General features: G+C 36.4%; 1 protein-coding gene across 2 annotated transcripts in view; it reads left to right on the top strand.

Moving 5' to 3' along the window:
* The first annotated feature begins 5,097 nt into the window (after positions 1-5,097).
* Positions 5,098-23,845, top strand: part of LOC114287705 (UPF0481 protein At3g47200) — a 48,871-nt gene continuing 30,123 nt past the window's right edge. The window contains exon 1 of one of the 2 annotated variants that reach the window (XR_014344457.1): positions 5,098-5,234. The gene's annotated coding sequence lies outside the window, so the exon portion shown is untranslated. The remainder of the gene's footprint in view (positions 5,235-23,845) is intronic. The other variant, XM_082894637.1, reaches the window with a different exon arrangement.

Below are 23,845 nucleotides of genomic sequence, written 5' to 3' on the forward strand. Positions count from 1 at the left end.
CGATTTAAACGGATTGGATTAGTTCCAATTTTTCAGGATCCGTAAATAACGGATTGGTTCTGGTTTCACTCCAATCCGGTCCAATCCGGACCATGCTCACCCCTACATCCGAGGGAGTTGTAAAAAAAAAAAAAACACAGAGAGAGAGAGAAGTTGAAGTTGCTTTGGAGATGTGGTAAGTTAGCACTGAAACAAGTAGCAAAGTCGCAAGGGGCAGATCACGGCTGAGCAAGTCGAAGCCAGCAGAGGTTGAAGACGGCATGGGCAGAGTGTGTCGAAGCTGTGAACGACGTGAGACAAGGCCAACTCAAGCAGCGGTCAAACCAAGACCGAAGGCGACACAAGCAGCGAAAATGAAAGGAAAAGCTAAAGTTGAGAGATGCAGCGGAGTAAGGGATATGCAGCGGAGTAAGGGCCGGCCCTGAGCATAAGCCCACCAGGTCATGACCTAGGGCCTCTCAAAATAAATAAAAAAAAAAGAGTCTCATTCTATTGTACTTTAGTGTAATATATTAGGTATGTTTTAAGTCTAAAAAAAAAAAATAAAAAAGATCCAAATTAACTTAAAATAAATTGACCCATTAAAAAATTGAAAGGCCCATTCAGAAAAATTAGCATTGTTATTCATTGAAAATAGACCCAAAAAAGGTCCCCTCCTATTATAGTTTAGTGTAATAAATTAGGTATGTTTTAAATCCAAAAAAATTAAGGAATGCCTACACTAATTTAAAATAAATTGACCCATTAAAAAATTGAAAGGCCCATTTAAAATAATTAGCATTGTTATCCATTGAAAATGATTTTGCAAAAAAAAAACTAGATTATGCAAGTATGATTGATTTATTTGCTTCTAAAAATGCAAGAAGAGTAAGGATCAAGCGATACTTATTAGTTGTTGTAATATAACGCTAAGTATTTTTTGTGATTTTGACACAAATCTTTTATCTTTTACCTTCAATTTTTTTTTTTTTTCATTCAATGAAAAAGAAAAATGTGAAGGGCCTCAAAAATTTATTAGTAGATTATCGGTTTTTGGCCCTGAAAATCTCAGGACTGGGCTTGAGCAGAGTGAAGGCGATAATATCGATGAAAGGATAAATAAGGTGTGGTGGTTATGGTGAGACATTAGATATGACTAAGGTCTGGCGAGTGGTCAAGGCAAGGTTGCCGCCCTCCGATAAGGTGAAGAACACCAAAAGCCTAACTTATAGCTCTGAGGCCATGTTACAATATCTAAGAGAGAAAGAAAAAGAATATTATATGATGTGTATATTCAATATTATGTTGAATAATAATGTAATAATGTATACAAGACTTCTTTATATAGGAAGAGAAAAACCTAAATATGGTAATCCTAAATATGACAGTGAATATAATATACTATGTATAATAGACATAATATATAGTTATTATATTTAATACCCATTGTAAGAGTTGTATGTGAAAACTAGAAGTTGTTGGGCTTGACTTGATGGGTTTAGTGGATTGATTGTTAGACTTTGTTGACTTTTTAGTTATAGAGAGTTAGTGGTCTATTTAATTATGTAAATATTTCTCAGAATGTAATTAATGTCTTATCTATTGGTTAAAAAAAAAAATAGAAATCAAATATGCAAAGCTATGCTATTGGTAGAAATTTGATTGTAAAGACTTGCAAGTAATGGAGGATTGGATTAACCAGGGGGACTCCACATAGGAGCCGACCTATCAAGCTATCAAAAATTGTTTGAATATATATTATTTTGTTAATATTTTACTTAATATAGCTTAATTCAATCATACTGTTAATATTTTACTTAATATAGCTTAATTCAATCAAAAAGTTAAGTGTTCCCATCAAATAGGGATCACTATTCATTATAGGCCTATTGTTTCAGAAGTTTTAAATTACTCTGTTTGAGTTTTTTTTTTTTTTCTTTTTTTTTTTTTTTTTTTTTTTTCTTTTTTTCTTTTTTCATTACTTATTTATTTATTTTTTATCTTTAGTCAACTTTTTAAATATTTTAAAATTTTTCTTTTAATAAATTTTTTAAATTCACTTAATCTAGTACATTTAAAAAAAAAAATTGTGAAAAAATATTTTAAAAATTCACTAAATAAAATTAAAAAAAGAGAGAAAATTGGTGAAAAGGCCATTTTAAAAGGGTGTAAGGCATTAGGTTCCATAAGTATTTTTCTTTAGTCATAAATACTCTTTATGAAATATTGTGATGAGTTTTGGAGGATATTTTGTTTTCAATTTTACCGTTTGACTTATCTATTGATTTTTTTTTGACCCTATATGTTGAAATTTTTTTATCTATTCAATTTTTATGAACTTATCTATTGAAATATTTTTTATTTGTTCAATTTTTTTCAACCTATCTGTTCAATTTTTGTAATCTATTGGTTGAAATTCATCAAGCCTATTTTTCCCTATCTGTTGAAATTTTACCAAATAAATTATCTGTTGAATATCTCTGGCCTACTCAAATTAGTTCCCTTATTTGTCGAATTTTTTTCTTTCTATCTATACAAATTGATTTCACACATAGATATATATATATATATATAGATTTTTCTTATCTGTTTAATTTTTTACTTTTATTTGTTTAAGGCTTTGGGGGTGTTTGAGAAGTTGGCTATTTGAATAAACTATTTTAATTTTTAGCTATTTTAATAGGCTAAAATAGTTGTGTTTGATAAGACGGTTGATTTTTTTTTTTTGGGTAATTGGATGTGATGTTTGTGCGAGAAAAAGTGAAATAATTATGGATTTGATGTGATATTTTGTCTTATTAACTATTTTAACATATTTTGTCTTTTAGTACTATTTGAGCCAAAAAGGTCGAAAAAGCTTCTTTCCAAACACCCTAGAGGAAGAAAGAGAAAGATAGAGAGACTAAAGGTCTCATTTGTTTGGCTCCATAGGATGGAGGGGATTGGGAGTACAGTGCGATTAAGTAAGGAGATTATTAGTGTTGTGGTATTAGGTTAGAAAAGTCAGATAAAAAGTGTTTGTTTGTATACCACGAGATTAATAATACTATAAATAGTATAAATATATAAAATTAATATATATTTATTTTTAGTATTTTTTTAATATTATAATTATTATTATTTTTATACTTTTTAAGTCCACTTAATCTAGAGACACTTAAAAAATATATAAATTTTGTATAAAAATTATTTAAAAATTCACTAAACATAAAAAAAAAATCATATTTTTATAGTATTTATTAAAAAATTTAAATATTTCTTTCACAAATAAAATATTTAAAAAAATAATATTAAAAGTATTTTAATCTATTTTATTCAATATTTTAATCCATTAATCCTATCACTAGATTTCTAATTCTATGTGTTTTCCTTCCATGCTATTCCAACCAAGACGGGGGATTGCTAGTCCCTTTGGGCCCCGTTTGTTTTGAGTTATAGCAAGGGGATTAGGATTACTAGTACCTTGGGATTAGTATATGGGGTGTTTGTTTTGAGAGATAGTCTTGGGACTATTAATACATTGGGACTAACTAATACCTTGGTATTACTAATACCTTGGTATTACTAATACCTTGTTTGTTTTGAGAGATAGGGAGGGTACTACTAATACCTTGGTATTACTAATACCCTTGGGGAGGGGATTCATAGTGAGGAGGTAGAGATGGTATTAGAAAAATAGTGAGGGGATTAGAAATTTTTTTTTATTTTTTTTATTTTTTATATATTGGAAATTTTTTTTAAAATATAATTTTTAATTTTTTATATTTTTTTATTTGTTTTATTATTTTATATAAAAATAATTTAACAATTCCTCACTACTAATCCCCTCACTATCAATCCCCTCACTACTAATCCCCTCACTATCAATCCCCTCACTAACAATCCCCTCATTATTAATCCCCTCACTATCAATCCCCTCTATTCTATCTCTGAAAACAAACGACCCTCACTAACAATCCCTTCACTATTAATCCCCTCACTATCAATCCCCTCCATTCCATCTCTAGAAACAAACAGGGCCCAAGAGTGTTAATCCCATCACAACCTTCCACAACCAAACACTCTTTACATGGTCCTCCCTCACTATTAGTCTAATCCCCTCAGTTATGGAGTCAAATAAACATGACCAAAGAGATAAAGAGAAATGAAGGAGAGAGCAAAGCAGTTGAGAGAGATAGAGAGGAGAGGAAAGTAGGTGATTTAGAGAGAGAAAGAGGTCGGTGATTGAGAGAGAGAGAGAGAGAGAGGGTTTTGATTGAACATACCCACGTGGATCCAAATCTATGAGTATTTTGGTCTTTTCGTAAAAGCATGTACTTATGGAGATAATAATTTAGAGCGTGGACTCTTAAACCCAAGAAATTTATAATTAGACTTATGGATCGTGTGTCCTAAAAAAAATATAAAAATTCACTAAATTTTTATTTATTTTACTCCTTCCGTCTCAAAATAATGGTCTTTTTCTGGAGAATCTAATTTTTTTTGGTAGTACAATTATTACATTTGAAAAAAGTTGATTTTTCAAAATTATCCTTTTGATAGTACATTTTTTGGAAATATCAATACATAATTGTACTTTTTATGTTGTTTATTAATTTAAAAGAAGGGTAAAATAGGAAATTTATATTATTTTTGTACTTAATTTTTGAAGAGGGACTAATATTTTGGGACAATAAAAAATGAAATAAAGGACTAATATTTTGGGACGGAGGGAGTATTATTTTTCACAAATATTTTACTTTTTAAATATATTTAAGTTAGATACATCAAAAAAAAAAAATTTGAATAAAATTTGAATTTTTTTTAAGAAGTAATAAAGTACGAAAAACAAAAAGTTGAACTATTTTGAAAACTCAAAAACAAGCAAAGTAAACGTTTTTTAGTTTCGTAGAATTTGTAAAATTTAAATTTATAGAATGATCTCATTTATAAAAATTCTTGAAGTCACCACCGGATTAAGCATCCCATAAATTGCTTCCACAAATAAGCAAAGAATCACATATTTGTACTGTTGTTGGCGTAGGGAAAGAAAACATACTTTTCTTGAAATAATGTTTAAGAATTATTTATTCCATATAAATTGAGACATGCATAAGCACATATGGTATAGCACAATGAAATTAGTCTTATTACAAATAAGTGAGCTATTAAATAATACTATACAGATTTGTTTCTTTTAGAAAGTCTCTATTGAAGAAGAAGGATACTAAGGAGAGGTCTTCCTGAAGTCAACATATTGAATTACTGCATATCCTGTAAGTTTTCATCACACTATCCTCTAATTCTTGTTGAATTTTTTATGCCAATTCCTCTAAATGTTTAAGTTATTAAAAAGAGGGGTAATTTTATTATTTATATTATATTCTCAACACACCCTCATGGATGGAATTTATTTATTTATTTATTTTTCATAATGAGCAAATACATGAAAGCATTTTAATTATCGGATGGACAGTGAGGTTCAAATATAGAACCTAAATCATATTAACGAAGAAAGATCCAAGGCTTGAATGTCCAACTCTGCTAAAGTAGCTCTGATGAGATTATCAAGCCTATCCAAATTGAGTTCAAGTGATGGTTTTAAAGTAACTGGAATAGATTTCGAAGGAAAGGAAGAATTTTGCAGAGTTGGACCAGATTATCAAGGCAAGAATTTGCATGATAAGTATCGTAAGCACTGATACTGCATCGAGTTCTTGATAAAGGAATTTCAAAGCCATGGTGGTCTTTGCTTTCCTCTGAGGGTCAAATTTTACGTAATTGGAGGTTGCTTTGGTGTGACTTTAGTGTGTTCATTGCAGGATGTCCTGGAATTGCAGTTGGTTTGAAATTCCATTTGATATGGGATTTCTGATAGTGGCTTCTTGCTTTGTAATTCCTTTTGGCGTGGCTTTCAGTTCATTGCTCGTTATTGGTTTTGCTTCTTTTAGGTGACTTTCATGTTGATTGCTTGTGGCTAGGCTGTCATATTTTATTGGGCAAACTTCACATTATCTCCCGTGTTTTGGGCCGGGTGCGATTTACCCTCCTGACATTCAAACATCACCACATAACTCCCATGTGGTTTGTGAGCTAAAACGCATGGTTAACTTTTCTGTTTAAGATAGCGGAGTGTGAAAGTCACACGCCTTTATAGAGAGTGAGTCAATTTTTATGACAAAAATACCCTTTATATCTCTTCCAATTTACAAAGGATACCATTTTTTTCCTAGTTATATTTTTCAACCATTTGCAGCTCCACTCTTCCTTCCTTCTTGATCATGTATACATGCATACACATACATATATATATATACACATATCAAATCCAATCTGTTAGTTTAATGTATAGAGAAAGAGAGAAATAGAGAGAAGATTATATTGTTGTAAATCTTATCTATGAATTCTATACAAAGAGCTCCTATATATAGGAGAGAATACATTGGTGGTAGTGTAGTAGGTGTGGTAGGTGTATTGTAAATACTTTATACCAAATATATACACTAACAGAATATATACACTTAACAGCCTCCCTCAAACTCAAGGTGGATAGACATCAACCAACATGAGTTTGGAAACTTAGTCACTGAAATGACCAGGGGGATGAGCCTTGGTGAAGATATCAGCAGGCTGACCAGCAGAGGCAATAGAATGGAGTTAGACTGTGCCACGAATAACATGCTGGCGGATAAAATGACTGTCGATCTCAATATGTTCAGTGCGATCGTGGAAAACATCATTATGAGCAATTTAAATGGCACTTTGGTTGTCACAGTAGAGAGAGGTCGCATCAGTAGAAACGACACTCATATCAGCAAGAAGCCAGCGAAGCCATAGAAGTTCCTGGATAGTATTTGCAAGAGCTCGATATTCAGCCTCAGTACTACAGCGAGCAGTGAGAGTCTATTTCTTGCTACGCAAAGAAATAAGTGAATCTCCTAGGAAGAAGCAAAAGCCAGTAGTGGAGCGACGATTAGTGGGATTCCCAGCCCAATCAACATCAGAATAAGCATGAGGCTTAAGAGAAGATAGAGAGGAATAGTGAAGACCATGAAATAAAGTGCCCTTGAGATAGCGAAAAATGTGAAGCAGGGCATCATAATGAGGTGTGTGAGGAGCTGACATATACTGACTGACAATGTGGACAACATATGAAAGATTAGGTCGAGTAACTGTAAGATAGATAAGACTGCCCACTAACTGCTGGTAAAGGGTAGCATCAGGAAGAAGAGTGCCATCAAGAGGAGTAAGACGAGTCTGAGGATCAATCAGAGTAGAAACAGTTTTGCAATCAGTAAGTGCAGCTCGAGTGAGAAGATTTGAAGCATATTTGGCCTGAGAGAGAAAATAGCCAGATGAATCATGAGAGATTTCAAGACCCAAGAAATAATTGAGGGTACCAAGATCCTTCATCTCAAAGTGTTGGCTAAGAAACTGTTTGAGGCGAAGAATACTAGCCTTATCATCTCTGGTGATAATCATATCATCCACATACAGAAGAAGGAGAGTAGTGCCTTGAGCAGTAGTGCGAATAAATAAAGCCGAGTCATAGGGGCTAGAAGTGAAGCCAAAGTCATGTATAATAGCACTGAACTTAGCAAACCAAGCACGAGGAGTTTGCTCGAGTCCATATAAGGCTCGTTGCAGTTTGCAGACTTTATGGGTCGAAATAGTAGACCCAGGAGGAGGTTGCATATAGACCTCCTCAAGAAGATCACCATTGAGGAAGGCATTTTTTACATCCATCTGAAAAAAGCCCCAATTACGAGCAGTAGCAACAACAATCAAGCTACGGACAGAAGTGAGACGAGCAACAGGAGCAAAAGTCTCCTCATAATCAATACCATATTCTTGTGTGAAGCCCTGGGCAACCAAACGAGCTTTGTAGCGCTCAATAGATCCACCAGAATGAGTCTTGATTTTATAGATCCATTTACACCAGATCACAGTCTTACCAGGGAAAAGATCAACAATATTCCAAGTATGAGTTGTGTCTAAGGCCTATAATTCATCAGTCATAGTTTGCTGCCAAAGAGGGTTAGAACATGCCTCACGATAGGAGGAAGGCTCATACGTAGAAAATGCAGTAGAACCAACAATATAATCACGAACACGAACATTAGGTTGTGTTACCCTTTGTGGACTACGGGAAGAAGGATGCTGAAGAGATGAGGGTGAAGACGTAGAAAGAGGCGAGGGAGCCATGGAGACATGATGAGAACCATCAAGGAGAACAGGCTCGATGGGATCAGGTGGAAGCAATGGCGTGTCTGGAGAAGGAAGACCTGAATCAAAATCAGTTAGAAATAAATCTATAGAGGGATCAGTAAAGTGGAGAGTGGAATCTGGAGAAGATAAGTGAAAGGAAGACAGGGAGGCAAACATTTTATGTTCCCAAAAGACAACGTGGCGAGAGATACGAAGATGTTTAGAAATCGGATCCCAACATCGATAACCTTTATGTTCAATACCATATCCCAGAAAACAACATAGACGAGAACGAGGTTCTAGTTTGGTGTGTTCATGAGGTTGGAGAAGAACAAAACATGCAGACCCAAAGACTCGAAGAGCAGTGTAAGAGGGAGAGGTACCATATAATCGCTCATAGGGTGTGTGATTATGAAGGACTGGGGTTGGAACATAATTGATGGTGTAAACTGTAGTAAGAGCAACTTCTCCCAAAAATTTTTCAGGACAAGAGGAAGAAATGAGAAGAGCCTGAGTAGTATCAAGAATATGCCTATGTTTTCGTTCAGCACGTCCATTTGTTAGGATGTATCGGCACAAGAACGATGAGGCTGAGTACCATGACGCTGAAGAAAAGATAAAAAGTCAGAATCCCTGTATACCATAGTATTATCAGAACGAAAGTTTTTATAGTTTTGAAAAATTGGGTTTGAACCATTTTGGAAAAATTGTAATAAAGTTGTTTGAGTTCCGAATGATTTTTCATAAGAAATATCCAAGTATAACGAGAAAAATCATCAACAAAAATAACAAAATAGCGTGCTCCCCCCATGGTGGGTATAGGATATGGGCCCCAGATATCATAATATATAAGATCAAAAGGAGCACAAGAAACAGAAGTACTGTTATTAAAGGAAAAAGCCGGTTGTTTGGCAAGTTGACAAGAAATACAATCCAAAGTATCTGAAGAGATATGACCTAACTGACCACTAGAAATTAAATATTTCAATCGATTAATAGAAATATGACCTAACTGACAATGCCAAAGATTAAAAGGTGATAATGTTGAGACAGATGAAGCAGACGTAGGGGTAGCCAATGAAGTGGAGACTGGAACATGAAGATGAATGAGCTTGTAGAGACGTCCATGCTTACGACCGATCCCAAGGGTCTATCCTATCCGAGGGTCCTGCACCAAACAACCATGAGTAGAAAATTTGACTGTTAGACCATGTTCACATAATTGACTAGACATGGGATAAAGACAAGTGAGATGTAGAGACAGAACCAATATGACTCACAGACATAAGAGAACCATCAGCAGTACGTATGGAAGGAAGATAAAAAGAAAAAGATGTGGAAGAAAAAATAGTAGAGTCAGAAGTCATATGGTTACAACATGCATAATCAAAATACCAAGAAGATGTACCTGAGGTGACAGACAAAGCAGTAGAAGGAGGAGTACCAGAAGTGGAGAGAAACTGTTTAATTAGGGTTTCAACATCTGTTTGAGAGAAGATCGGGGTGGAAGGATTCAAAGGGTTAGATGAGGATAAGTCCTCAGAAGCAGCAACAGCAGTATGAGGAGCAAGCATAGACCGAGACTGATTCCCGGAATGTTGAGAACGTCCCCGTGAGTGAGATCCACGAGAGGATTGGCCAATAGAGGATACACATGATGGATTGCGAAAATAATCTTGCTGGCCGGGGGCAGTTTTGTTGCAGTAGCGGCAAGACCGGACTGAACAGTGAACCAGAGGATGAGCAAAAGAGAGCCCGCTGTAGACATCCCGTTTTTGACCGTCCTTAAGACTTGGGCGCTACTAATGGCTTCTTTGGTGTTGAAAGTTGTGCAGTGCAAAGGGTCGATTTCTTCGGCGTGAGAAGAGTCAAATCCAAACCTCACACCCCGTTTCTTGATCAAAATATTTTAGATCTTAAAACCCTTTCTTTCAAAATATTTTTGAAATAAAGTTCCTACGATGTTCCGACGCTCGCATTTTGTTAAATGTCGTGTTTTTCGGTAAACCGAGCAAGATAAAAGTGGAAATGAATGAAGGAGAGATGAACTCTTTCAAAAAATCTTTCAAAACACCTTGTTTAGGGGTTGGATGTTGAGGAAAAGAAGAGAAGAGGGAAGAAACCCAGTTGGAGAAGGAGTCAGGCATAAATCGTTAAGAGAGAATCAAGCACCACTCGCTGAATCGGGCCTATTCATTTTCACACTTGGATTTCAGCTATGAGGCCACCACCGTTGGAAAGAAGACTTCTGGGGCTTCATTTTGCACTCAAGAATCTCCTGAAGCTGAGTTTGGACGAGGGAGATATGGTTGGTCGAAGTTAGGCATCATTTCGGTTGGACCGAAACTAAGCAGCCTTCACTAAAAGAGGGATATCTCTTAGCATAGTTGGAATTTTGATGCAAGGCTGCCACCATTGGAAAGCTTACTTCTGGGGCTTCAATTTTCACAGAAGAATGACCTGAAAGTGATGCAAGGCTGCCATCATACAAACATACATGGTGCAGACAAACCCAGTTCACATATATGTTTTATCTTTAAATTTGATCATCACATATCAGTTCAGCATTCATTTTACATTTTTTTAGTGCATTTGTTCTCTATGTTTTACTTTTTCCCTTATCGGTCTTCACTTGTGTCATGGTTTTCTTTTCCTCAGCGATTTAGTCTTTAATCTTTATTGTTTCGTAGTTTGATTAAGAGAGAGTTCAATGTCTTTTCATTTTCAGCAAAATGGGAGTGTGAATATATGTTGAATGTATTGATCTGAATACTGAGATTCATTTGGTATTTTACAAACAGTGAAATAGAGAAAAGATTTGAACTTGTAGAAGGAAATGCTATCACAGAGTTAATCTTCTCTATTAGTGCAACAACTTTGATCCATTGGGTTTTGTTTGTGTGTGTAGAGTTGCTCATCAAACATTCTATTTGTGTAGTTCAATTGGGTTTTACCCGTATATATATATATATATCTGTATTATGTTTAAAAATAAAAATTGATTTTGTTTTTACATCTGCTTTATGTATATATGATTGCTAATCATTGAACACCAAATAAGATTGCTATGCATTGAACACCAGATGAAGAAGATGAAATGGAGAGAGAGTGAAGAAGAAGAAGATGAAGATAAGGATAAGGGTATAATGGTCAATTTACAACTTCTGTTAACAGAAGTTAATGTGCGTTTTAGTCCACAAACCACATAGGGGTTTTGTGGTAATGTTTGAATGTCAGGGGGGTAAATTGCACCCGGCCCAAAACACAAGGGAGTAAAGTGAAGTTTGACCTATTTTATTGTTTTGTCAAGTGTTAGGCATATAGTTCATGATAAGCTTGGTACATGTGTCAACTTGTTGATATATGTTTCTAATGCTTTGATGCTATTTTCTTGTCCACTTTTTATAAATTTTCTTTTGCCAATTAAAAAAGTAGTTCAAACATAGAGTTGAGAAAATTTGAGGGGACTGTGGAGCCCACCATGGGTTCCATTTCAAATGGTTTATTTTCTAGGATTCTCAATGTAGGGTGATTATTGAGTATTCTCGAAGTACGACCACATGGTACTGTATAGTATTATGATTGGATCAATCAAATACTTGTAATCTTTTTATTGTATTACATTTGTTTCCTAAAAAATTAGATGACAAGATTGAATTTGAAAATAGATTATTCATTTTTTTAGAGACAAACATGATAAAATAAAAATACTATTTATAATTTTCTCAAACCTCAGAAGAAATAAGGAATAAGTGTAATTTGCTGTAATTCCTCCCACATGTGTGTTTTCCCTCTAGAGTTTTGATCTGAAAGGTTGGGGTTCCGCCAAATGGAGAGGCATGTATCCTTCAAGTACAACCATACCTACAAACAGTAGTGATCCCAACATTCTCATTTCTGATGTACCTTATATCATAACCATGCACCACATTAAACTCCCTCAAATACTCTCTGAAAACTTGGGGATTGGGAAATTTCATTCCAACTACAAGTTTGGGATTCTTCATCATACATTCTTTGTATTCTGGGTATCCAGCATCATCTACCTCATTTGATGACCCTTTAAGACTATTCAATTCATCATCATCATCAACATCTGAATACCAACCAACATCACTTGGTAGATTAACTTTTGGTGGTGGTTCTTCAGTTCTTCTATGCGAGGTTTCATAAAAAATGTCATCATTTGGACCCTCTAGGTCTTCATACAACCAACTTTGGTCATCACTTTCCTCTGCACTATCCTCAGAAGTCTCAGTATCACTATATTCTTTACTAACTATATGGTCCAAGTCCTCAGAATCATCACTATCAGTTCTGTCTTTATTAGCCAAAAATTCAGTCTCACTATGTGCACTGTCACTCCCATCAGCCTCATTACCTTCTATAGACTCAGTGTCAGTAGTATGCTGTAACCCCTTCTCATGTTGTGTATCATTACCCTCATGTTGTGTATTGCTACTCTCACATCCCTTACCCACATCCTCACCCTCAGCTACCTCTGCACTATCATCTGAGTCATTCCCAATGCTATCAACTATGATGTCAATATTAGACAAGTTTATATCAATAATGTCTGTGTTAGTACCACATATGGCATTCCCACCCTGTTCTGTGTCACCACCACCTATGGCATTACCACCATGTTCTGCACCATTGGGATCTGATAACAACTCACCATTGGATGACAAAACCATAATAGGATCTACACCCTTCTCTATATAAACTACTACATAATCCAAACCCTTATAAGCCTCAAGCATTTTCATCACATCAGCATCACTGTACATTGCTCTCAATCCAACATCTAAACTATAACCAGGCCATGTATAGTACATATCTATGTTTGCTCATTTTCCACCAACTAGGTCATAATAAAGGTCTCTTAACTCAAACATAGACATTTTGTCAAAGTCACAATTAATTATTTCATTCACCCTATCACCCTCATAAACAACATGTGAATGAAAGACAAAATGGCCCGCATAGTGCATTTGAACCGTTATGAATTTGTCAGACATTTTCAGCATTCACTCCTAAAGTAGAAAAGACTTTCATTAATACATTTTGGGACCACAAGCCACAAGCCACAACCCTAAACAAAGATATAGTCACGCATGTAACCAACATAAACTAAAATAATAAATAATACCTAATCCTAAAACAGATTACACAAAACAGAAACAGAATATAAAAGCATAAAGTAATAGAATTAAAAAAACCTATTATTCAGGTATAAAGTTAAAAGTTAATTGAAGAAGGAAACAAACAAAGTAATACACTGAAGATTAGGGATAAACTTCATCTTTTCAGTGCATACCCCACACAAAACACAATGACAATAAACAAACAAACTAATACACTCACATCATTTATTACAAATAAACAAACAACCATAGGGGACCACAATATATGAACTTTATATATATATATATAAACCACCATATCAACAGGATATGAACATCTGCATCGCACACAGTGCCATGACAAAAAGTTAACCACTAATGGTATGAAAAAAGGAGGCACACAAACCCTAATATACAAAACAGACGGGACCACAGTATACAGCAACAAAAAGTACATCAACTAACATTTTATATACATATATATATATATATATATCAGCAAATCGAACCAAATGAAACACAAAATAAAAAGCAATGATCAAAAAAATACCTTACAATTTATTCTTCGTGAACTTTTGGGCTTCGTTTGCTTCGTAAATCTCCAAATCAGTGGCAATCGAACAATCGAAGCCCTACTTTCTCAAATCTATACACTATTTCGTTCGATTTAAACCCTAATCTATTCAATCGAGCAACCCTAATTTGTTGAATCATTCAATCGAACAACCCTAGTTCTCTTCACTTTCCTCTTCTCAAATGCACGACTTTTGGAAGTGAAATTGGTAAGCAAGCTTCGATATATATATATACAAGGGCAAATCGGTATTTTTATGTCTGCCATTCACGGTGTTAACGGTGCACATTACTCCATCAACCACATGGGGGTTATGTGGTTATATTTGAAAGTGAGGGGGATAATCCGCACATGGCCTAAACCATAGGGGGAAAAAGTGAAGTTTGCCCTAAAAAATAAGCATTTATGATATCTTATTATACAAATTTTAACTCTATTTTGTGTCTACTACTAATAATTTTTAACAATTTTTATATTCTAAAGCTACGTATTTAAAAAAAAAATTCAAGGGATCACCTTTTTATTTCTTAATTTTATTGTGTCAATAACATATAAATTTCAACAATTTTTGTGTTCTGAATCTCTTAAATAAAAAAAATAGTATCACTTTTCTTTTTAAAATCTTAGTTAGTTTTATTTTAATTTTGTTTTGTATCAATAACCTATAAATTTTAATAATTTTTGTATTTTGAAGCTATTAAATAAATAAAAAATATCACTTTGTAGCTCGACTTTTCGTGCCCCCGTTCGGAAGATGAATAAGCCCTATAATATCGGACTCCCGTGGTTCTGAATATGATTCCACAAGTGCAATGTGAAATAGATAAACACCAAAAAGTCCAAATCTGGCAAATCTTTTTGGAAAATCAATTTTGAATCAAATTGCCAAAAATGGACTGCTTTGCCAGATATAAAGTCGTCACCTAAATATTTTTTGAAAATTTAGGAAACCCATGACTCGTGCCAAAGGCCACGTGCCTGTCATCACCAAGATTGTCTTGGCTTGAGAACTTAAGTATGGGAGGGGAAGGTCATGAATTGAGCATCCCAGCTCGCCCGATCGAAGATTGGCCTCTACTAATCATGATGTGAATTTTATTTATAGTATATGCTTTTGTTTCGATTATTTAGGCTAGCATTACTATGTGATGCGCGTACAAGTATAGACTAATTTGCAAAAATTAGAATACTTGATTCATGTTTGTTTTGAAAATTGTTTCGAATATGTATCACTTAAAAAAGTGATCGTATATGAACATTACTCAAATTATTCCAATTCAAGCAATTAGCCTTCATCAGCAGGCATTCAAGCAATTTATCAATTAAGCACTTAGCCTCATGGTGAACATGCTAGACATGGCAACAATCACACTTATGCAATTATGCTTAAGCAATAAAATATTCACCTAGTACTCCAAGGCAAGCCAAAAGAAAAGAGTTAGAAAAATGTATGCTCTAACTAATGCACATGACTAATACAACACATGCGATATACAATTACTAGCTCGGCTACTAATATGGCATATGAATCAATTTGATAACATGCAGTTTATGCACCTTTTTCAAAGGAGTTTTTAAATGAAAATGCAAGTTAGAATGATGTACTGAGCTTTGTTACATGCAAAATAAATGGATGCAAATCATGAAAGATGCTAAAAGAAACATGATGCCCTAAACTAATCATCATAAGCAGTTAAATAAAAGAGAGAAAGACGTGGGGTTAGAAGACATACACATTATTACAAGTTTTGCGCCCTCACTCAGGAGGGTTCGAATAAACTAACTAGCTAAGCTAATTACTACGAATTAACTAACTATTACAAAACAAAATGAATAAATTAGCTAAGTTACTTAACTAATTATTACAACAACAAATTAATAAACTATTCTAGCTAATTAACTAATTATTACAAGACAAAATTAAATAACTAGCCTAGCTAACTAATTATTTACAACACTTTACAAAATTAGTTACCTACAACTAATTAATTACAACAAATATCTAAGCTAAGTAATTAGATTAAGTAGCCCTAGGAAGGGAGGAGTGCTCATGTATGCGCGCGGATTTCCACCCGAAAAAGTCACTGTTTTGCTGCCAATAGGTCTCTGTTGCACAGTTAGAACACTTACACTCTTTTTCACCTCAAAAACAACTCTGTATTATTTCAAAAAGCTATTGCTGGATTTTGCAAAGGTGGGGCTAGAAGTGGTGGCCTGCCAGCCACAAATGTTGGTCTACCGGCCACTGATGTCTGGTTTTTCCTACTACAACAGAGAGCAAACAAAGCAAGCACAGGGTATTCTCAAGGGTATGTTTGCACAACTTACCCCTTCTTATCATCAAACGGCTCAAAGGAGTAGTAAATTTGATTCACAAACCATCAATGGATGCAATTTCATTGTATGATGGCCTATGAACCAAATGGTGCGAGTTCAACAAATACAAAAAATAAGACTCTTAAACCCCCTCCTTATCATGGATGATCAAGGGAAGTGGTTGACAATGACTCTTGAACCGTTTTCATCACTAATGAGTATGAAACGATCCAAGACTCAAGGGTTCAATTAACATCCGATTGAACCCAAACCAAATTATTATCTTGCATCACTTTTAATTCTAATTTTATTTCTCCATTTTAATTTACCAACCATTCTTTAATAAATTAAGTCCAAAGGTGAACTTTAAGTCCTCTAATGGAAAGAAGCATCAAACCAAGAGTTGTTTTAGGCATGAGAGAAGTATCATGCCGTTGGTAATGAACCCCCAAAGGGATTAAACCATTGAGCATAAGACCTCAATCTCATGCTTTAAACAAGCAACTAGTTTGAACCAACTTTCAAAGCAAAGCAAAAGCCAAGAAAGGAGGGAGGTTGCAGAGGTGATTAGAGGTGAAAACAAGTATGAAAAGACATAAACAAATGTTATCAACTCAAATGGGTTGGTGGTTAAGGCCTAAACCACCAAACCTATGAGGACCATTACACTACAAGCATGTAATATAAAGAATAAATGACACAACCAGCCCAAAAAAGTCCTAAAACAGTGCTAAATAAGTCGTAAACATGCTGGAATTAAGACAAAAATAGCTAGAACAATAAGCTAAAACATGGAGCATGTTAAACTAGTAAGCAAGACACAAGGAGGGGAGGCTAACCACTCTAATTTTGGACCTCAAAACATGTTTTTTGCCACCGAAATAACTCTAAAAATCAGTATTTAAAAGCTCAAAAAAAGTGGACAAAGAGATGGGAAACGCAAGTGTAAAGGCTTAGGAGACAAGGTGTAAAGAAGGGTGGTTAACCCTTCTACCTTTAATAGCCTTAAACCACAAGCTTTAGCCCATAAAAATAGTCCAAAATTGATCTAAAAACAGTAAGAAAAGTTGAGAAAAAAAAGTAATGTAGAGAAGGCCAAGGTTATACCTCTTGAAGAGGAATAACACTTTGTTTCACAAACCATAAGTCTTTCACTCTCAAAGGCTGAAATTTGGACTTAACAATCTCAACAAGAAGAGCTCCAATATTGGTTTAGGAAGTGTACAGAGAGGGAGTGTACAGGTTGCAAGATAGAGATAGAGAGAATTTCAAGTTTTGGTCCCTTTGGAAAATTTTATAACCTAAAAACATGACAGAAGGTCAAGTATATATAGAAAAACATGAGCCTCAGTCGAAAATATCTATGTACAAACAGCTAAAGCTTTTGGGGGGCAGTTGGAAACAAATATCTGGGTTTTTCACAAGTGGCCGGAGGGCCAGAAGTAGTGGCCTTCCGTCCACAAGTAATGGCCTGCTGTAGACACCCCATTTTTGACCGTCCTCAAGACATGGACGTCACCGTTTGAACACTCGGTGATCATCCATGTTCGTGTTCGTCTTGAGTTCTCAGAGGTCTCGGCCAAGCGCCTTGCCTCAAGACCTCTCGACTTGCCTGTTTTGTGTTTGCACCAAACACTTGTGTTTTGCTTTTAAGGAGTAGGGAATGGCTTGTTGGCCATCCCCACATCTCATCGGCCATGGCTTGAGGCCACCGGCCATTGTTTTATTGCCATCGGCCAAATGTTTGGCCGGTCGGCACTCTTTGTGGTCGGTCGACCATTTGTTTGGTCAATTTGTCATTTTTGGCTGGCCGACCACTGTACATCTGCTTTTGCAGATATTTTTATACCAGCTATGCTAGCTGGCATACACTTTGCCCCCCCTCCATATTTCACTCTTGCTTAGCTTGTTTTGTAAGCTTTTCAAGAGTGATCCTCTATAAAGGGAGGGCCTCTCCTCCCTCCTCCAGGGTTCCAGAAGTTCAAGAGAGAGGTCTGAGATTAGGGTTTGAGTCTTGTGTCTATTCTATCTCTATATCTCCCTCTCTTTGGTGTTTAAGGTGTTTTGTTCATAGTTTTGAACACAAACACCTAGAGTTACACTTTCCTTTAGCTACTGAGGTACTAAGGAGTGATTTTCAGAGTTCTTGAGCTGGTTTTGGCCTAAGGAAAGCAGCTGGAGTGCTGTTCTTGAAGGGGTCTACAAGGGTAAGAACTTTACCTTTAAATACTCCATTTTTGCATAGTCTTTTTGCCTACCTTGCATCTGTTTTTGAGCTTCGTGTATAACATATAAAAGTCTTTTTTTTACTTGCTTAAAATAGTTGTTTAAGGTTGTTTTGGCGTTTGGGGTTGTTTGACCCCTCATAGGCCTTGTTTGGCCCCCCATTTTGTGCTATTTTGGTGAGCTCCAGGACCACCTTGTTTGGGCCTCCTCACCACTGAAATCCCTCTGGATTTCAGTGGTGGGGATGGTGCTTTAAGGTCCTAAGAAGGAGAGGGTCATCCCCTCTCCTTGTTGCCTTCAATATTGGCCATTTTAGTCTCATGTGTGAACATCTTGTTAAGACCACGTTGGCCATGTCTTAGTGGGTATTTGGTAGTATTTTGCCATGTTTTATCTCCGTTTTAAGTTGGTTTGGACAAACCATGCTTGCTTTGCATACTTGTCTTGTAATGCCATGAAATTGCCTTAACATATGCCTAGCATTTAGACCACTATGCTTACTAGTTTTGGCTTAGCTTTGTGAAACTTTTGTGCATGTTTTAGTATGCCTAAGGTCTGTTTGTGGTTGTTTTGGCCATCCATGACATGCCTTGTATAGCCACCTTGCATTTTGGCTTGTTAGCCTTGGGTGTGTGAGTGTTGAGCATACATTGCTTGCATCATTTCAGTGGTTTGGAACCATTTAACATGTCATTTCAGTCCCCATGGGATGTTCATATGCTTGCATTTGATGTTCCTTTAAGGCCTTAGAGGGTTTGAGCCAATCATACAATTCAGTTTAATAGCAAAATCTACCAGGACAACAGATTCCACTCCTACTCCATAAACCACACTCTTATGATAGTTTATTTTCAACCCTGATACTAGCTCAAAACATCGAAGGATCCTCTTTATATTGACTACTTCCCCTTCATCAGCCTCACAAAATAGGATAGAATCATCTGCAAATTGCAAATGGGACACCAGAACTCCATTAACCCCTACCCTAACACCCTTAATTAAATTCATATCTAATGCTCTGGACAATAGAACATTCAGGCATTCTGCCACTATAATGAATAGAAAAGGAGAGAGAGGGTCACCCTGCCTTAGCCCTTTTTGGGGAGAGAATTCTTCAGTGGGAGAACCATTCACAAGGACTGATAGCCTAGTAGAGGAGACACATTCTCTAATCCAAACAATCCACCTAGCACCAAAACCAAATCTAGACAACATAGAGAAGAGGAATTCCCAATTGACAGAATCATAGGCCTTTTCAAAATCAAGTTTCAAAATCACACCCTTCCTTTTGGCCTTTTTCCACCCATCAACAACCTCATTTGCTATTATGACTCCATCCAAAATATTCCTGCCACGAAGGAAGGCAGATTGAGCTTCACTAATTATTTCAGGCAAAACCTTTCTAAGTCTACATGATAACACCTTTGATAAAATTTTGTATAGAGACCCCACAAGACTTATGGGCCTAAAATCTTCCAACCCAACTGCATTCTCTTTTTTAGGCACTAAGGTTATAAAAGAACTATTGATACCCCTTACCAGCTTACCATGGATATGAAACTCCTTCATAAATTGGATCACTTCCCCCTTCATCAACTTCCAATGCTTCTGAAAGCATAATAGGTTAAACCCATCTGGGCCTGGAGCTTTGTTACCATCACAATTTTTTAAGGCCGCCCATAGTTCTTCCTCTGCAAATTCTGCTTCTAACAATTCGAATGCCTGACTGTTCCTAACAAATCTAAAAACACCATCTAGGGTTGGTCTGAATTTCCAATCCTCTGAGAAATGCTTTTTAAAGTGACTATACACTTCTAGTTTAACTTCCCCAGGGTCTTCAAACACCCTATCCCTAACAGTAATAGAATTGAGCCCATTCTTGCTTTGCCTACTAGTGGCCATAACATGGAAAAATCTAGTGTTCTTATCCCCCTTCAAAGCCCAGTCGAGTCTCGCTTTTTGAAGCCATATCCACTTAGCCCTTCTACTAAGCTTCCAGACCTCACTACTAACACTGCTAACCACTTTTCTCCTTGCCTTTTCTGAATCTACTAGAGCTCTTGTTTCTGCTAGCAAATAAAGCTTGTTCAACTCCTCTTCAGCATCCTTAAGTTTAGCTGAGACATCCCCAAAATCTTCTCTATTCTAATTTCGCAAAGCCTCTCTAAGCAATTTAAGTTTACTTTGAAGAATGAAACCTGCCCACCCATCTACTCTTGCCTCCTTCCAAACTTTCTCAAAAAAAGCTGAGAACTAATGGTGTAACAACCAGGCATTGATGAATCTAAAAAGTCTGGGGCCCCAATCCCTCTCCTCCTCCATGAGGATTAAAGGGCAGTGATCTGATAAAATTCTAGGCAAACCCCACAATTTGAGTTTAAAAACTTCTAACCATTCTGGATTTGCTAGAAACCTATCTAACTTGCTCCACTTAACCCCTTCTTGTGCACTGCACCAAGTAAACTTCCTTCCCAGCAAAGGAACTTCTGACAATTCACATGACTCAATGAAGCTATTAAATTCCTTCATACCCCTGTCCCTTCTAGAGCAGCCTATCCTCTTATCCACACTTCTGATTTCATTAAAATCACCACCAAGACACCAGGGCTTAGAGAAAATAGATTTCAACCCTACCATAGCTTCCTTCTCCCATCTACTACATTAGGAGCATATACATTAACTAAGACACACTCAAAGGAATTAAGAATAGTACCTGAAAGTAGTATAAAGCTCCTATTGCAACAGCAATCTGAAAGTTGGAAAATCCTTGGATCCCAAATGCAAAGCAAACCTCCTGAATTACCATCGGAATCTACATGCAAATAATCCATTTTGGCTTTTGGCCATAGTGCTTTAACTTCTAACTCAGAGCAACTTGATAACTTGGTCTTTTGGAGGAAAACAATATCAATTTTTCTGTCTACAATCAGACTTCTAATCTTGTCTTTTTTCTCCCTTCTACCCATTCCTCTACAATTCCATGATAGAATCTTCATTAGAAGACAAATATAACTCTACAACCCCTCTAGACATAGCCCAACTCACAATCTCTGACCCTCTCCCATCCGCTCCTTGTCCTTCAGTTCCATTTCAGAGATCTTGTTTAAGGCCTCAGCTTCTTTCCCTTCATAATTAATCCCTAACAGCCTCCCCATTTGAAGAGTAGCGCGAGCTTCTTCCCGGATTAATCTATCTTCCCCTGAACTGCTGCCATACGAAGAGGAGGACGCTAAAGCTGCCACTGCCGGCCTGAAAATTACTCCCTTAGACCCTTTCTTACTAGATGATGCACTTATCTGGTTCATATTTCTAACAAAACCAGAAAAACCACCGATTTGTTTTTGATTACAGTGACCCAGATTCTTCTTCTCGCCCTTCTTATCTTTGTCCTTCGAGCCTTTCTTCTCTTTCGACATACCCTTCCTCAGTTTAGACTGACTAGGTTGGTTACACAACATATTAGGCCTACTCTTTTTGGTTTCCTCATTGGGCCTATCTGCCCCAATCTTACTTGATCGACTTTGCTCTGGGGCTGCTCTAACCACATACTCGGATGGCCCACAATTGATTGTTAGAGCTTGGCCCAAAAAGACCTCTAAGTTAATCCCTGGCCTATCTATAACCGATCCACTACAACTCTTTATAAAGCCTGGTGTATACACCTGACCATCCACCTTTTGATATGCCTCGTTTACTCTCTTGTCAGGGCTTCCCAACACCATCATTGCCTCTTTCTCATATGCACTATTTACCTTTCCGAAGTCATTCAGTGAGTCATCTACTGCCGAAGCGTGCAATAACCCATTATCTTCATCTAGCTCAACCTCTTTCCTCATCTGATATGTTTCACTAACATGATCCAGCTCATTCCTTCTGGCCACTTCAGCATCTGATTCCGCTGCCACGTCTTACCTTTTCACCTTCTCCTCTTTGAGTTTGTCTTGAGGCCCTAGATCAGTACTGTTAAAGGAACTAGACCCTTCATCTAGATGAATCTTGCATTTGCACACCTCTTTCACCACTTCAGACAATACCCTTTGCTCCTCGCAAACTCTTACTGGATGAACCTTCCCTTTACACTCCAGGGTGATTACTTTATTAATAGGTTCCGTACTTTTTGTTGCAACTCTGACTTTTGCACTTCTGAATGAAGCTGGATTGCTAACATCACCTTCAATATTAACAACTTCACCCCATAAATTTCCAATCTTCTTCAAGGTACTGCTACTCCAGAGATTAAGGGGAATGTCATAACAGCTTAGCCATACGCCTCTCTCCTGGTCCAATTTTAGATCAGCATTCCATTCAGTAATAAACTCACACCATTCATGGATCCATGGATAAAACAGTGGCATTTTAGACTTCTTATCATCCTTAGAATCGAACGTTACAACTACATCTCTGCCACCTCCCTCTCTTAGCAAAACCTCTCCCACTCCTTGTACTTTTAACTCCTCTTGCAACTCTTGAGCACAGCGATTCGTTTCAAGCCTTATAATGACACTCTCGTACAACCATCCATTACCCACCTCATTAACTTCTACTATAATGCTATCCCGATATTGATTGGTCTTGTCAGCAACTACTTTCTGCAAAGGATCTATGGTCCCTCAACTGAACCACGTTCCTATCACCTCCTGCATTATTGAACCTGCGATTAGTTAAACCATCCACATGATTTTGAGGATTGACCCTTGGCCTAACTTTCTCCTTGTTGTATTCGACACTCTTTACTTCCAGGGCCTTATCATCTACCCACAAACCATTAGCTTTTTGGATTGCCATTTCCATGGCCACAGGGCAATCAAACCTCACAAAACCAAACCTTGAGTTCTTCACCTTGCGTCTCTTTTTTGGAATAAAGACATCTTTAACAATACCAAACTTCATGAACAACTTATACAGCCCTTTCGGATCCATGGAGTTAGGGATATTATCCACAAAGACTGTGAGCAGCCCCTCTCTTGGTCCATGATTCCTGGTATCTTGACGTCCTCGTCGTTTGAACACCGGAATCCACCCTCCTCGTTGCATGCTCAATACTCTTTAAGTCGTCAACACTAAAAAAAAAAAAAAAAGACTGGACGTAGTTACATGATTAAATAAGCTGATAATATTCTATGACACGTATCCCATGATCATCTTCTTGATGCTGCCCATTCTCTTCCTTTGTTGATTAGTCGTGCTATATTCTTACTCCACATTCAGATTCTACCTTTATTTTGTCATGATTCCATAATTCGAGTTAATTCGTCCTTAACTGATAGGTTGTGTTTTCATAACAATTTGCCACGTGTCTATTTCCCATGCTTTTAGAGATCACCTCACTAGCACATTAGTTGATATAATGGGTTTGAGTATCAAGAAATTCTAGAAGTTGGACATGTCACACATTATGGGTAGATCCTCCTTACTATTTTATAACTGCCTGGTGGTT

Source organism: Camellia sinensis, chromosome 11 (assembly GCF_055761805.1).
Source record: "Camellia sinensis isolate YWXY chromosome 11, ASM5576180v1, whole genome shotgun sequence".
NCBI classification, from domain to species: Eukaryota; Viridiplantae; Streptophyta; class Magnoliopsida; order Ericales; family Theaceae; genus Camellia; species Camellia sinensis.